Here is a 16,191-nt window from a genome sequence, read left to right on the forward strand (position 1 = left end):
GCCTATTATAATCCAATATTTTTTTTCTGAATGTTTTACTTATTGTCACTTACTACAATGAGGTGTTTTTTTGACAGACATAAAAATGTGACAAAAGAAGCAAGCCTAAATTCTGCAATTAGCCACTTCAAACACTCCTTTCTTCCTTTTGAAACTCTATAGTTGTGCCATTTCACATTTTCTTCTGCACTTATCCTGCATCTGATCAGTATCTTGCTGGGAAATCTTAATTGTTTGTCTCTTAGGAGAAGATTAGACATGCTCACCAGTGGTGGGTTGCTCCTGGTTCAGACTAGTTCTTAGAATTGGTAGCAGTAGTGGCAGGATGCTACGCCCACCCATGTGGAGTGCTTCTGCACATGTGCAGAAGCATCATACACATCCAAAGTTGTAGCAAACTAATTCAGAACCCACTACTCCCAAGTCTCCACGTTTTATTTCTTTTTTGGAGACTGGGGCCAATGAGATATTCTCTGTAGACAAACCAAGGTGAATGTTAACACCACAGGCTATGGAATTTCACAGTGGGTGAAATTTAGAGTGTCAAAGCTACTGTAACTGGCTTTCCAAGAAGGCAAAATATATGAAAGAGGAGAGCAGGAACCTTATTAACAAACAGTGGAGAATTTTCAGAAAGCAGATGTGCTGGGGTGGGTGTTACAAACAGTTATAATACCCCAAATCATTTATAATTCCTGGAGCCACGGTGGGTCAGTGGTTAGAATGCAGTATTGAAGGCCCACAGCCAGAAGTTCAAACCCGACTGGCTTAAGGTTGACTCAGCCTTCCATCCTTCTGAGGTAGGTAAAATGAGGACACAGATTGTTGGGGGCAATATGTTGACATTTCTAAACCACTCAGAGAGTGCTGTAAAGCACTATGAAGCAGTATATAAATCTAAGTGCTATTGCTATTAGGAGTATTAAATTCTAGTGTTTCTAAAACTTAAACTTGTTCAGTTGGAGAGTCAGTATTGCAAAGACTGTATTATTTATGAATTTATTTCTCATATTTAAATAGCTGCTTATCTCACATGCAGATAGTCCTTACGTTATAATGGCAATTGGGACGTCTATCTCTAAATTATACTGCTGTAAAGTGCTTGGCCACAACATCCCTACAGTCCCCATTGTAAGCAAGGATCATGAGTCATTAAACAAACACATCCTCATAACATCCTGCTAGCTTCCAACAACCAAAGTAACAGCCTGAGCAGTAACAGGCACCTCAGAGATCAGGAATGCCCTTAATCATGGGGTACAGAAAAGTTTGGAAAACTGGCTTTAGAGCCAGGCTTGGGGTTAGGTTTTTTATTATTTATTCAATGGCTTCTGTTTGACTTTATTGTTTCTGCTGCTCTTCAGACTGGTCTGATTTGTCTGTAATTCAATGTTTTTTTATGTTTTTCTTAATTTTGTATGCTGTGTATAATCTATTGGAATTGGATGGCTGATAGATTTAAATAGGTACATACATACATACATAGACATAGATAAATTTTAAAAGATTAAATTAATTAGCTGAATAAGCTGAAAAGACTAAATTATACTTAGCCAATTAAAAAAAAGTTGATTAATACTGTGAAACTTAAGTGAGCTCCAAACTCTGGCAAGTTTCGGTATCTCTGCTTGTCCTCATTTTCAATGCAGTGCTTTGGAGAATTATGACTTTCTAATCCAACCTGAAGGGAAAAGCCACAATTTCACATATAGAGAAAATTTCACAATAAACTCTGATTAAAGTAATGGCTGGGAAAGATTCCAGTCGGAAATCCCGGAAGCACAATGTGCGCCTATTTTAGGCCTATGGGATCAAAATTGTGACTCAGTCTTAGGCAGCTTCCTAAATTGTGTTTCTATCATGAGGGCCTCTTTTTCAAACCTGTTAAATTTCTGGAAAATATGGGCTTACCAAAAAAAGTATCCAATGCATTCTTCAGGGTGCTATATCATATTCCCATCATGGAACATAACATTAAGTGCCAAAGTTCACATGCAAGAAAAACCAGCAGATGTATTGTAGTAGCACATACCACGAGTACAAATTCCAATCACGTCATACATTTCAGCTCTGCTGTATATTTCTAAAGAATGCTTCTGCTTCTAGAATCCCTTTTTCAACCAACACAATATTTTTTTTTACCAACTAATCCTTCAAGAAACAGTTTTAAAACTCTGTATATGTGTATGTGTGTGTGTGTGTGTGTGTGTGTGAAAGTAAATAGCTATGTTCGCAGTTTGTTTTGAGTTGGGTTTGGACAAACTAACGGTAGGTGATGACATGTTAAAAAGGCAGAATGCAGAGATGAAAAGAAGATGGACTGAGACAGATGTCTGGACCAATACAGAATTTTTGAGAGCAAAGAGAACGGGGAAATCGATTTGGCTGACTGTCCAGTCTCAGGGTAGAGCTCAAATACTTTCCAGGGCTTACAGACTATGGCATAAACTTTTGGAACAAAGAGGTATGAACTTCATTTTTCTTGCCATCTGCTTTCTCACTTCAGTATTTGGTTTTCAAAGATTTCCACACATGGAAGTATTGATTGGAAGAAATCATATTTTATTATTAAGAAACTGATTATTAAGAAATTATGTGGTTTGCCTCATTTTATTATCATCACCAGTCACAAGGCTTATCAAGCCCTCTTCTCTGTGTGATTCCTGACATGTTTGTCATAAAGGCAGCTAATCATGACAGATTATGTAAGATGTATTTATGTGAGACAGAACAAGATGTACTGTAATTAGTAGCCACTGAGTTTGAAAGTCTGGGGCCCTGTTGTGTTATGTTTCACAAAGTCTATTAATTGCTTCCATTTGTGAACCAGAATATGCAACCTCAAAGAGGAAAATTAAAACATCCAGTCTGTAGAGATACTCTTGTTTTACAATTTAAGGCAGTGTTTCCCAACCTTGGCAACTTTAAGACATTTGGACTTCAACTTCCAGAATTCCCCAGCCAGCGAATGCTGGCTGGGGAATTCTGGGAGTTGAAGTCCAGATATCTTCAAGTTGCCAAGGTTGGGAAACACTGATTTAAGGTGCAATAAAATTATATTTAACATTCATTTGCACCATGTTTACAACAGAATAAACAGGGAGTGGAGAGATAGAATTTCCTTTAATCAAACTATTATATATTGTAGATTGAACAAAGTTATTTTTCCCCCTAGTGTTCACACTCATTTGAATTTTGAAACATAATTCTTAATTTAAAGATGAATACAATATGTATATTTAGAAAGAGAGATTATATTCGATTTGTGTGCAAACTTTCATTTTTACAAAAAAAAAGAAAAAGAAAAAGAAAAAAGAATAGAATGGGCTCGTGATGAAATTGACACCAATGACAAATAGATTGGTAAACTAAATTATATGAGTGTAAATGCTGCACAAACTGCATTGGCTTTCAGGATGCTTCCGGGCATTATTCAGGGTGCTTTTAAAGTCCTGGATAGCACAGAACCAGGTTACTTGCAGAATTATCTATCTATGTATTGCCTACATATTTGACAAGGGGGGGGGGGAAATGCTCCAGTCCCATCTATTAAAAAGGCTGCCTTTCAGGACTACAGAGGCATGCCTTCTCTGTCACTCTGCCTGCTCTGTATAACAGCCTTCCCCCTGAGACTTGGAGGGCACTGACCCCCTTGGCTTTCAGGAAGATTCTTGAAGCCTGTTTGTTTCCCCCAGGTGTTAATGTCAAAATGTTAGGGGGAGCTCATTATATATCTCTTCATTGTGAATTATAATTTATTGCTTTGGGTTTTCTTGTTTGTACTGTAATTCTTGTTAATTATAGTTAGGGGATTTTTAAATAGTGAAACAGTTTAAATTAATATTTTAAACAAATAAATACAATCTCCCTCTAGACACATACTCAGGGGTGGGCTACTGTCCGGGGGCGGGGGGGATGCAGTGGGGTAGCAAAAATGGAGCTCCACCGCAGAGCACCTAATTTGCACTGAAAGATGTTGAAAGAAAATACAGGGCATTATGCATAAGCCACGCCCATAGTGTGGTAGTAAATATTTTGGTAGCCCTTCACTGCACATACTACCTCTACTTCTACCTCTACCTCTACCCTTACCCCTACCCCTACCACTACCCCTACCTCTACCTCTACCCCAACCTCTACTCTACCTCTACCTCTACCCCTACCCCTACCCCTGCCCCTGCCCCTGCCCCTGCCCCTGCCCCTACCCCTACCTCTATCTATCTATCTATCTATCTATCTATCTATCTATCTATCTATCTATCTATCATCATCATCATCTATCTATCTATCATCTATCTATCTATCAATCATCTATCTATCTATCTATCTATCTATCTATCTATCTATCTATCTATCTATCAATCTATCTATTGTGGTATTTTTCATAGCCTAACAAGAATTAAAGGTGGCTCAATTTAAGGAAAGAGCACTTCAGATAATGAAAATAAAAGAGTCAAGCAGTTAATTCCAAATGCCAATTTCCAGACATTAATTGTTGTAGGAGGCCTCTGTTGCAGGATTTTAAAAATAATTTGTACTTGAAGCTAACGTAATTCATTCTCTCTCTCCCCCCTCTCTCCCTCCCCCCTTTCTCTCCCTCCTTCCCTCTTCTCCTCCCTCTCTCCAGCTCTTTCATTAAAAAAGATGGCAGGAAATAGTGCACAATCTCCCACACACACCATGGTTGTATAAGTTTATATGATTTTTCACATACCTAAAAAGTTTCAGAATCAGGTTGGCATTTCAGATCCAGTTTGTTATACTAGTTAAGTACCAGAAATCTGGAGACCAGGATGAGTTTGGGTCAATGAATCAGTCAGTGTCTCATTTCTAAGAAAGAGGCAATGGCAAATTACTTCTGAAAAAAATCTTGTCAAGTAAACAGCTGTGATAGGTTCAGGTAGTCACCAGTAATCCACACTGATTTGAAGACATATGTACACACATACTGTACATACATCTAGACAGATTATTATACAAGTGGTGTTAGAAGATTATGCAATTTCCAATTTCAAAACAAGAAATGCTGACAATTTCCCTTTATTGAAATGAAAATCCTGATAATAAATATATGCAATAGAATCAAGTGGAGTTAGATGAAGGACTGATAGTTTGAAGCAAATCAAGTTTGAAAATTATTTGCTAAGTAGAAAATATACTGGTATTCTACCTTAAATACCATGATGGCTATACATGTTCATCTAAATTAAGGTGAAATGCTTCCTACAGAAACTCAACAAGGATGAAGACTCACAAATGGGGTGTTGAGAGATACTTTTCTTGCTCTCATAGCTATTTGAGAGAGAGGGAACTTCACAGTTTTATAGTCTGGATAAAACAAACATTGTTTTTTATGAATCTTGGGAAACACAAGACTTTATAAAAGCCAGGCAGGCTTTATAAAGACAGAACAGTCAGTGTAATTCTCACTTGTTTAGGCTAATGTAGAGAGCTGAATTTTTTGACCCTGTGTTTTTTACCTAATATACTAATTAGGTAAAATATTAGGCTAAAATACAAATGCCACCTACAAGATGGAACCCAGTAAAAAAGGCATTGGGCAGATTAATTTTCATTTGATTTACTCTAGATATTGAAATTGTACTTAAAAAATCTTCTATATGCCTGTTCGTTCTAAGGGAGCAAAAGTACTTCCATTGTTCTTATTAAATCCACTTCCCAGACAAAGAAAGATTATCAATTTTCTCTTCTTCCAAGCTAATTCTGAGCATGTTGGTCATTGCCACGGTGAGGAGGGGGTCTCTTTATTCCCCAGGGCACCAGAGGGCCGGACGAGGAACAATGGTTGGAAGCTGACCAAGGAGAGATTCAACCTGGAAATAAGGAAGAACTTCCTGACGGTCAGAGCGATCAACCAATGGAACTGCCTGCCTGGGGAGGTGGTGAACTCCCCAACTCTGGACACCTTCAAGAGGAGATTGGACTTCCATTTGGCTGGGGTGCTGTAGGGTTTCCTGCTCAGGCAGGGGGTTGGACTCGATGACCTAACGGTCCCTTTCAACTCTATTAATAAATAAATAAATAAAATAAATAAATTAATAAAATAAATTAAATAAATCTTTGAATTTATAATCTTTTATTATATAAGTGACTTTCATTTGTGATCATTTGCCATTATGGAGGTGATGATAAAGTAACTTTATGATCAATTCTCATCTTTATGACTTTTGCAGGTCTGTAAAGCAAAAGAAAGCTGAAGTAAGAAGTTTCACTTAGTGACTGCTTTGCTTAACAACTGAGTTGCTGGTCTCAATTGTGATCACTAAACATATATTATATTATATTTAATTAGTAAAATCAAATATAAGCATGTCACAAAATACATTTTGAAAATCAAGTCTGATTCAGTTCAAATTCATTTTATATTCAAACCAATTCTATAACCTCTATAACTGTCTGGTTTGGTGCTGCAACCCACCAGGACTGACACAGACTTCAGAGAATAATCAGAACTGCAGAAAAAACAATTGCTGCCAACCTGCCTTCCATTGAGGACCTGTATACTGCACGAGTCAAAAAGAGGGTGGGGAAAATATTTACTGACCCCTCACATCCTGGACATAAACTGTTTCAACTCTTACCCTCAAAACGTTGCTACAGAGCACTGCACACCAAGACAACTAGACACAAGAACAGTTTTTTCCAGAACGCCATCACCCTGCTAAACAAATAATTCCCTCAACACTGTCAGACTTTTTACTAAATCTGCACTTCTGTTCTACTAGTTTTTCTCATCATTCCTATCATCCTTTCCCTCCCACTTAGGACTGTATGACTGTAACTTGTTGCTTGTATTCTAAGATTGTTATTAATATTGATAGTTTCTTCATTGCTTATTTGATCCCTATGACAATCATTAAGTGTTGTACCACATGATTCTTGACAAATGTATTTTTTTTCTTTTATGTACACTGAAAGCATATGCCCAAAGGCAAATTCCTTGTGTGTCCAATCACACTTGGCCAATAAAAGTCTATTCTATTCTATTAAAAAAATGGATTCAATTAGATTTTAACATTTTAATTGATTCCAGCCAAATCCCTTAATGCAAACTAATTTGGACCATTAAGTCTCCTGCACATATATGTAGCATCAAAACAGTATTTTGGAGATTTTTAAAAAACAATTACTTAATAGTTCATGTTCTGTCTGGGTTTTCCCAGACCTCAACACCAACTGAAAAAACAGCCAGACACTCTGGTAAAAGCCAAAAGTATTTTATAGCTGGAAAAAATAAGCACAAAGGAAAACCTGTCTTCACAACAGACAGGCTATAATACGTTACAGCAGGGTCCTGATGTCCAGTCAATACCACAAGCTTCTTGCTGGCACCCCCCCCCCCAAGGTTTCAATAGTCCAAGGCACAAACCAGGATAGTAAGCCACCAAAGTTCACAGACAGGTCTCACGAATCTCCAAGATAAAACTCCACAAGCCAGGAAGGGTGGGTCCGCCTTTTATCCTTTCCCAAGAGCACCACACCCAAACCCAGCTGTGACCCCTAATGCTGGAAATACTTAGCCAATTGAGTCCGTCTCTGATTAGCTCTCCTTTGTCGCATATCTATGATGTCTTGAGCATTTTCCCCTAAGGAATCCAGGCTGCTTGCTGGGGAGAGCTCCCCCTGGTGGGACTCTGGCTGTCCTTCTTCTTCAGCCTGGGATTCCTCTTCCTCGTCAGTCTGCACCTCCTGTTCCTCAGCCTCTCCCTCTGAGCTGGAAACCGACAGAAGGTCAGCCATTCCCGGAGGGGTCCCAGACTGAACCACAACAAGTTCATATCTTTGTTTACCATTTTGAGCATCTTAATATCCCTTGATGTGCCTTCCCCTAAAAATCCAAACAAATGTATTATGAAATGACATTCACTTCCTCACATGCTACACAATGTAAAAACCACACACATACCTTTCATGAAGTGTGTCTCCAGTTTCTCAATATCTCATGGTGGTATTTATAATATAAAGGGATTGCTACTGTCAAACTCAGGACAAATGTGAGAAAACATTTTAAAAGTTTATTTAAAACCTTGACTGCTGGTAAGTCTTTATTTAGTGACAGAGGAATGAAGACATAATTTTATATTTCTAAAGTTTAGAACTTTAAAGTATTGTTTAAAGACACATTTTTAATCTCCTCGGAGCCATAATTTGTCAGTTCCAGTAAACCTTTAGGCAGAAGTTTCCAGATAGTTAGGAAATTTAAAAAGAGATTTAAAAAGAAAGAAAATGTGCCAATGAGTTAGTCATTGCTTGGAAAAGAAAACATAGTTGCTATCTAAAACCAATTATCACACAGGATTATAGTGTATTTTTTTTTCAGATGGCAGTTCTGACAAACATTTTTCCACCCAGAAGTTATCACCTTTGAAAATTTCCCCCACCCCCCAGTTAGGACTTAAGTTTCTGGCCATGTTCACAGTAAACCAAGATGATGATGAAAATAATTGTAACAACCTCTGAATCAAAGCCTCTTTGATTGAGGCTTCTGCCAAAAGCACTCTGTAATTTTTGTCTCAGACAATGTTCTTGTAATGATTGGCAAGCACAATGGAATGGCCAAGAAATGAAATGTGGGCAGGGAGTTTGCTGGGCTAGCAGACTTAGAAGGGACATATGGTGCAAGTGCTACACACCCACACCAACCATGATTCGTATGATTTTCCGAGAAACTTCCTTGTATTTTGAAATTAAAGTGAAGATGAATGGTAAGTAGCTAGTCTATTTTCATAAGACTGCAGGTTCCTTGCCACCAAAGCTCAGGCACCCCCAATAAGTAAAAATAATAAAACAAAATAAATAAAATAAATAATAAACACATTTCAGTCATAATCATCTACCAGGAAGGGCAATTATGTGCTTTGGTCTGGGCACAAACTGGGAACATCGAAATTCTTCCCCTTCTGCTAATAAAGATGGGAAAAAATGGTTTGCTTTTAAAAAGAAAAAGAGGAGAAGAGAAACAGGGCAACTTCCATCTTCCCAGAAGCTTCAGAATTTGCTTACTTGAATTCTCAAAGATGTGGAGAGAGACTCAGGAGAATATTTTCCTTCTTTCTTTCCTTGAGAAAGAAGGAAAATATTTCAGGAAATATGTGTCTGTAAAATGTTTTTAGCTGAAAATATTTCCTTCCTTTTTCTTTTCCCCTCCCTCTCTCTCTCTCTCCTTTGCCACCTCCCTCCCTTCCTGTGTCAGATAATTATAATCACTAATCACTCTATATACCATTCTGAATAAAGTATGAGCTTCCATGCAGCTTGGAATCCATAAGAGCTCCTTTAATTTAGGATAAATGTAGTTAGGAATAGGGATAGGGTTAGGGGGTTACGGTTAGGGTTAGTGTCATGGCTGGCCTGGGTCGCTGCCAGTTCCAGGGACCCAGGCTGCCAAGTTACTAATGGTCCAAAAAAGCAGGAACCCATCTCTGAAGTTAACCTGTGGGAGACAGGTAATGGCAGCAACAACTGCCAAGCTACTAACTGAAAGGGAGAAGACAGAGTTGCAACAAATCTTGGAGCCTTCTTGGAGAGCAGGGAGAGGTTCCCAACAACTTTATGAACTTAGCTCTACTACTGTAAATATTCAGTACTCAGTAAACATAATGCTACTGAATTCTCTGAACTATCTAGAAAGCAAAATCTGTTACATCTATGGATCTTCTCAGTAATCCAGGTCATGGTTGTCCCAAATGTGCTTTTTAAAGAGGCAATTGGATTTTCTGGTTTTTCTTTGAAGACATTTTGCTTCTCATCATTGAGAAGCAAAATATCTTCAAAGAAAAACTAGAAAGTCCAGTTGTCTCTTGAAAAAGCACCTTTGGGATAAAATCTATTACGTTTAGAAACTTGGAAACAAACAAATACTTATTTTTTGCCTGAAATAGGAACTTAATTCTTTAAATTGAAACTGAACATTCATTCATTTATATGAAAAAAGATGCTGGGAGGAGGAGAAAGATTTGGCAAAGTACCAGCCTCCAGGCTGATACAATTGCAATCTCAATTATTATAATACTCTGACTCAAGTCAACAATTTTAATGTGTACTCTCAACAGTACAATACTGAGTCACTTGTACAATACTGAGTCAACTGTAATGGAAAAGGAAATTAATACATTTTATGTAATTTAGTTCTTTCCAAGAAATTATCAGGCTGTCTACTCTATTTAGCTACAATGTAATCTGTGCAAGAAATGACTACAGTAAATCTATGAAACGAGGAAGAACTCCTGGCCCGGATTTTTATTCCATTTAGGAATGTAAGACATATATTAAGATTTTTTTGATCCAGTACTACCAGAGAGCTGTAGTAATGTCTTTTAAATTTTTCCTAATCCCTTTCAATGAGTTTATATAAATGAATTGGAAGACTGGAGGAAATTATGCTAACTATACAAGCTGTTACCAATTTCCTTAAATGTGAATACAAAGTATTGACAGCAACTCTGGCACATAGATTTTGGAGGATGTAACTCTTGACTGACAGCCAATTGGTGTAGTAGTTAAAGGCACCAAACTAGAAATCAGGAGCCCATGAATTATGTGTCTCTGCCATAGGCACATAGCCAGGGAATAAATGTGACTAGGCCAGGACAAAAGTCAGTGTGTTGCACTTCAGTTGCCAATATTTTTTAAAATGCATTTTTAAAAATGCATTCTTTATATAATTGCAGTTAGAAATCACATTTCTAAGAAAATATTAGCTAAACATTCCTGCTATGAAAAAATAATAAACACCATGAATGGGATTTATTATGTATCTTCAGAATTCATATCTACACACAAACTATGCTATCATTTGACATTTATTAATGGGAAGAACAGCCATAAACGATGAGAAAAAAGCATTTCTACCCTACCATTAATCTTTCTCTGACATGCTTTAGAAAATCACTTTTGCCCCTTCTAAGTAACTTCAGAGGCAGAGAGAGAACAGGAAACCAGTTCTGTACAACCTTCTATTTATTTTATTTCTATTTTGACTCGGGCTGCTGACCTTTAATTTCACAAATGAATAGGCTGGTGAAGTTTGAGCAGACCTATTTTCAGCACATTACATGAGAACTTTAACTATAATTCACAAACTACTGTACCAATGTGGACCACTTATCAATAAAGGAATAATATCCTGATTAAAGTTATCAGAAAGAGGTTATTTGATTTTTAGTACATGCTCTGGAAGATTATAAATGTTTCAGTATTTAGGATGAAAAGGGCAAGAGAAAGCCAGCTGATGGTAAGGGAAAACCACCACATTTATACTTGCTGTATCCAATCTTCAACAGAACAAAATATATCTAGTTTAAGGTTGACCTATGGAGTCGTTTGGAGATATGCACAATCGGCGGCTTAAACCGCCGGCCGAAATTGCCCACGGAGCTGGGCGACGCTGCTGCTGGCTCTTTGGAGCCCCGAACTTCCAGTTTTTGGTGAAACCGGAAGTTTGGCTTTTGGCAGCATGCCAAGGTCGCGCGGTGCATGCAGGGCTTGGGGGGAGGTCCTGGAGCACCCTATTTAAGGGCGTTCCGAGCTGGACCTCCCCCTTGCCCTGCTGAAATCGCAAAGCGAACACTTGCCCACCTTCCGCTATCAACAGTGTATCTGAGGAGGTCGCCTCAGGGCCGAATAGAAATTTTTTGTGGCTTCCCCTTTAGAGGAGGCCGTTTTTTCGCCTATTCCACACTGACGGTGAGGATGGACTGGTTAGGGGGTGCGGCACATATAGTAACAGAATTAGGCTTCCCTTTGGTCACTGGGTTTTGGCAGGTTAGGGGCAGAAACGGGCAGTAACAACAACCACGCATGCTCCTTTGGGCATCTTTAAAGGTGATGGACCTCCTCTCTCCAGGAACGTCGGGGATTGGAGAGAGGTTGCCCATGGGACTTACCGGATCCAATTTCCCTTGGGGGATTGGAGGGTGAGCTCCTCCCACACGCCAAGGTGCATGGCTCCTCCCACACGCCAAGGTGCATGGCTACCTTCACCTGGTTCAGCAAGGAGTTTTTGCCCAATGTTGCCAAAGAAGGTTATGGCAGGAATTTCCGCCCCGTTAGTCTTTGGCCTCTTCAGGTCCTTAGTTTACAGTTGAATTTGAATATTTAAATTTATGTATTTAAAGTTATTCAAATTTATGTTAATTAACAAAGTGACCCTTTATTTATTCCATACATGTCTCAGCGTCTTTACTCCGCTTCCGGGGCAAATTTCATTCACAGTAATCACTATGAACCTTCTGACATGTAAGCAACACTCAGAAGCAGGTAAATCTGTTTTTTTTCCCCTGTGTTGGAAAAATAACTCTTTATGTTAATTTTCAAGCCAGGAAAGAAGATCCCAGGGACACTTGTGAAGAATCAGGTTTTTCCTTATTAAAAGAGCCGAATTACAGCAAATAAGAAGAGTTGGGTGGTGGCCATGCAGAACCACTGCCAAATTCACCCCTTCGTATTTTACTTCGTATCTCTTTATCATGCTCATGATAGTTAGATGCATGATAGTTAGATGCATTTAGACATGCATTCGTCTTCCTTCTAGCTGATTACTTCTTTATCTTATGTCTGCTCAAAGCTCTTCTTGCCTCATCGAAATACTTCTTCCATTCTGAAATAGTGTTGGTTTTGAAAAAAATATTCTAACATCTGAAAAGAAACTGCAAAATTATATGTATATTATACTGCTTGGTGTTGTGGCAGGCACATGCCACTTTAAGCAGAACAACCTTAAATACGAAAGAATTGAAGGCAGGTTAAATATTGGACTGGAAACTAGATAAGACCAGAGTTACATGATTAAGGGAGAACCTCAGGGTTATTGGAGCTTACAACTTCAGATTTAAAGTGACTGTGGGCTTATTCACAGTAAACTCACCTCTAGCTTACAAAGTAATCTAACAGTAAGAGTGGTGGTGCTCCAGAATAAAATGTACACTATATTCACCTATCTTAAAATAAAAACAAGATGAACCTCTGTTTATGAAAGTTTCTAGATCTATTAAAGGTGGGGGGAATCGGGCTATCATAATTAAGCTTCTGCAAATTTCTGCCTCACTATAATAGATTTATGTGATCATAACTTCCTTATAAATTATAAATAGAAAATTGTTTAGTAAAAAGTCCCATCCTTTTTACATGCATCACAATGAGGCTTCAATCACATGAGATAGGTCTGCAATCAAATGATTGTGTGTACCATCTTGGCCTTTATGATTCCTCTGCAGACATTCTTGGCAGTAAAATATTTGCAATCAACGTCCCAATTCAAAAATTAGTGGCTTGAACAAATGGATTTGAATTTGATACTCTTTCAGATCAGGCCCACATTAGAGTTTGCTGTTTTAATGTAAATGCAAAGAGAGATTTATATGGCACATAATTACAAACACCGTGTTCAGTAATAGAGGGCAACATGTTGAGTAAGTCATGTTTAATGGTTGAGTTTATAACTATGGTTTGGTGTTTATTTCACTGATTATTATGTTTTTGTTTTTGATCTTACATAGGACAAAGTTGCAGCTCACAAGTTGGGAAGCTATATTAAGCAAGCAAACAAAGCAAACATCTCTCCACTGTGCATATAGACTTTTTGTCATTTTACTCAGTTTGGTTTTCATAAACATTATCCCCAATCTCTTCTTTACTCCATGGTGCCAATTCTTGGTTTCTATAAGTAGGATTTGTTTCTTGGTCCCATGGACTTCAACTGTATGATGGGATCAAAGATGAGGCCATCCGATATATGAAAACACATACTTCTTGATCTTCTGTTATCATTTGGGAGATAAAGTCTTTATGTTACTAAGTGAAATATATGATCTTTCAGTGCTTTAAGAAAGCCAATAGCTATTTCCAATTAAAAATTGGGGAAAAATATAAAGATCTACATAAATTAGTCCTAAGAGCACTGATCAAGTTTAGGGTTTGTCTAATCTAAAATCCCATAAATGTTCAATTTATGTATTGAAGAAGATCTGTGAATTGAGGAAGAAAGGATATAAGGAATAATGATATAAGGAATAACTTTCATGTAATTCAACTTGGGTCTTGAACTTATTTTTCTTTCATTTAAAAGAGAGTCCTTATAAATACCATTACTGCTCCTGAGAGTTGTGCCAAAGATAATTACATGCAGCTCTGAGTGTAGCATGCTCAGAGCAGAGTTCACTTATCATCTGTCTCAAATCATTACAACACAAGAGATTCTTCAAAGGAATAAAATTCACAAGAGAAGAAAACAACAACACACTACTCTTCTTGGATATCCTCATCAGCAAGGGAACTGAGGGCAAAGTAGAAATGCAAGTTTATTGAAAAACAGCTCATATTAACTAAGTGCTCAATTACCAAAATAACAATCCAACCCCCCACAAGAAAATCATTCAGACAAGTACAAGCACACTACAGCAACCCAAATCATCAGAAAAAGGAACATATTACCTAAACAACAGCTTCCAACAAAATGGATATTCTACACAACTTTATTAAAAAATTCAAACTACTACAGCCCAACCAACCCAAGCATTATTAACCTCTCCAAACTTGACTGTAAAAATATGACTTCAGTAACCGAGTTGTCGAAGCGTGGAACTCATTACCGGACTCCATAGTGTCATCCCCAAACCCCCAACACTTTACCCTTAGATTATCTATGGTTGACCTATCCAGATTCCTAAGAGGTCAGTAAGGGGCGAGTACAAGTGCACTAGTGCCTTCCGTCCCCTGTCCTATTGCTCTCCTATATCTCCTATACCTTTCCTCTATTCCTATATCTCTTCTTCTATTCTTTTATTGATATGTTTTATTACTATATCTTCTTTTCTATTCTTTCTTAGATATATTTTACTATGAGTATCTCCTCTATAACCTTCATCATGTATTTTACTATGTGTATATAGATATATACCCACTAAAACCCTCATTGTGTATTGGACAAAATAAATAAATAAAATAAATAAACACTACCACTATGCATCAAAAACATCTCAAAACAACCAGTACCATATCACAACCTCAGAGAACAACTTTAGTACACAATTTAACTTATGTACTGGTTTGACAACTGTATTGTATTGCTGGTTAATTTATTTTACTGGTTATTTTTGATCCTACATAAATAAAATGTCCATTGCCAAAGGAAAAGGGTAGAAGCATTTTTAAATCCACATCAAAATATCATTCAGAAGTAGACTGAATCCACTGGGGTAGGAGTAGGAGTAGAGCAAAATAGTAAAGTCTATGCAAGTGTTATTGAAGAATGAGTTTACTTATACAGATGACATTTTAATATTCTCCAGTGAACGAAATTATGACAGCTGCTAGCAGCTCAGTGAAATATTTTGTAAAAATACAGTCTATATTAATTAAGTATGATAAAATGAGTTCTTTTAGACACAAAAGAGCTTTTATATATATTTAAAATAGTGAGAAAGGAAAAGCATATGGATGTTTGTAGGCTTATTTTCTACCCTAGGGAATTGAAATTATCACCTCAATACTACTAAGTTGTAGAATTATCAACCTAATTGTTCCAGGTTCTGAAGATCTTACATAGCAAAAAGATCATGTGTCCCCGTTTAAAAATGCTTGCTACTAGAGACAAATGCACCTTTTATTTCCCTAGCTGTTAGCAATATCAACTGCTGGCAGGCTGCCACAGCTCACTATTTAAAGAGCTCGGGCAGGCTAGCTGGCCACTGATAGTGGTTTATTGTTCCTGCCTTCAGTTAAACCAATCAGGAACTTGTATGCAAATTCTGGCCACATACATCTGTACACAATACCCCTCTCCTCCTAGAAGGAGAATTGTCCAATTGGTTGTTGATACATATTACATAGTCGTGCAGATAGATGGGGCATCTAACTGTCCTACTGGGCCTGTGCGCTTCAGACGCCCTGAGTCTACGGAGAGGGGCGGCATACAAATCTAATTAATAATAATAATAATAATAATAATAATAATAATAATAATAATATAAGTATAAGTATAAGTATAAGTATAAGTATAAGTATAAGTATAAGTATAAGTATAAGTATAAGTATAAGTATAAGTATAAGTATAAGTATAAGTATAAGTATAAATATAAATATAAATATAAATATAAATATAAATAAATTTAAAAAAGAAAAAGTTGTTCCTGGAACTTTGGTTGGTGTCGTCATGCCTGTTGCTGCTCCTGG

This window comes from Erythrolamprus reginae, chromosome 2 (genome assembly GCF_031021105.1).
Source record: "Erythrolamprus reginae isolate rEryReg1 chromosome 2, rEryReg1.hap1, whole genome shotgun sequence".
NCBI classification, from domain to species: domain Eukaryota; kingdom Metazoa; phylum Chordata; class Lepidosauria; order Squamata; family Dipsadidae; genus Erythrolamprus; species Erythrolamprus reginae.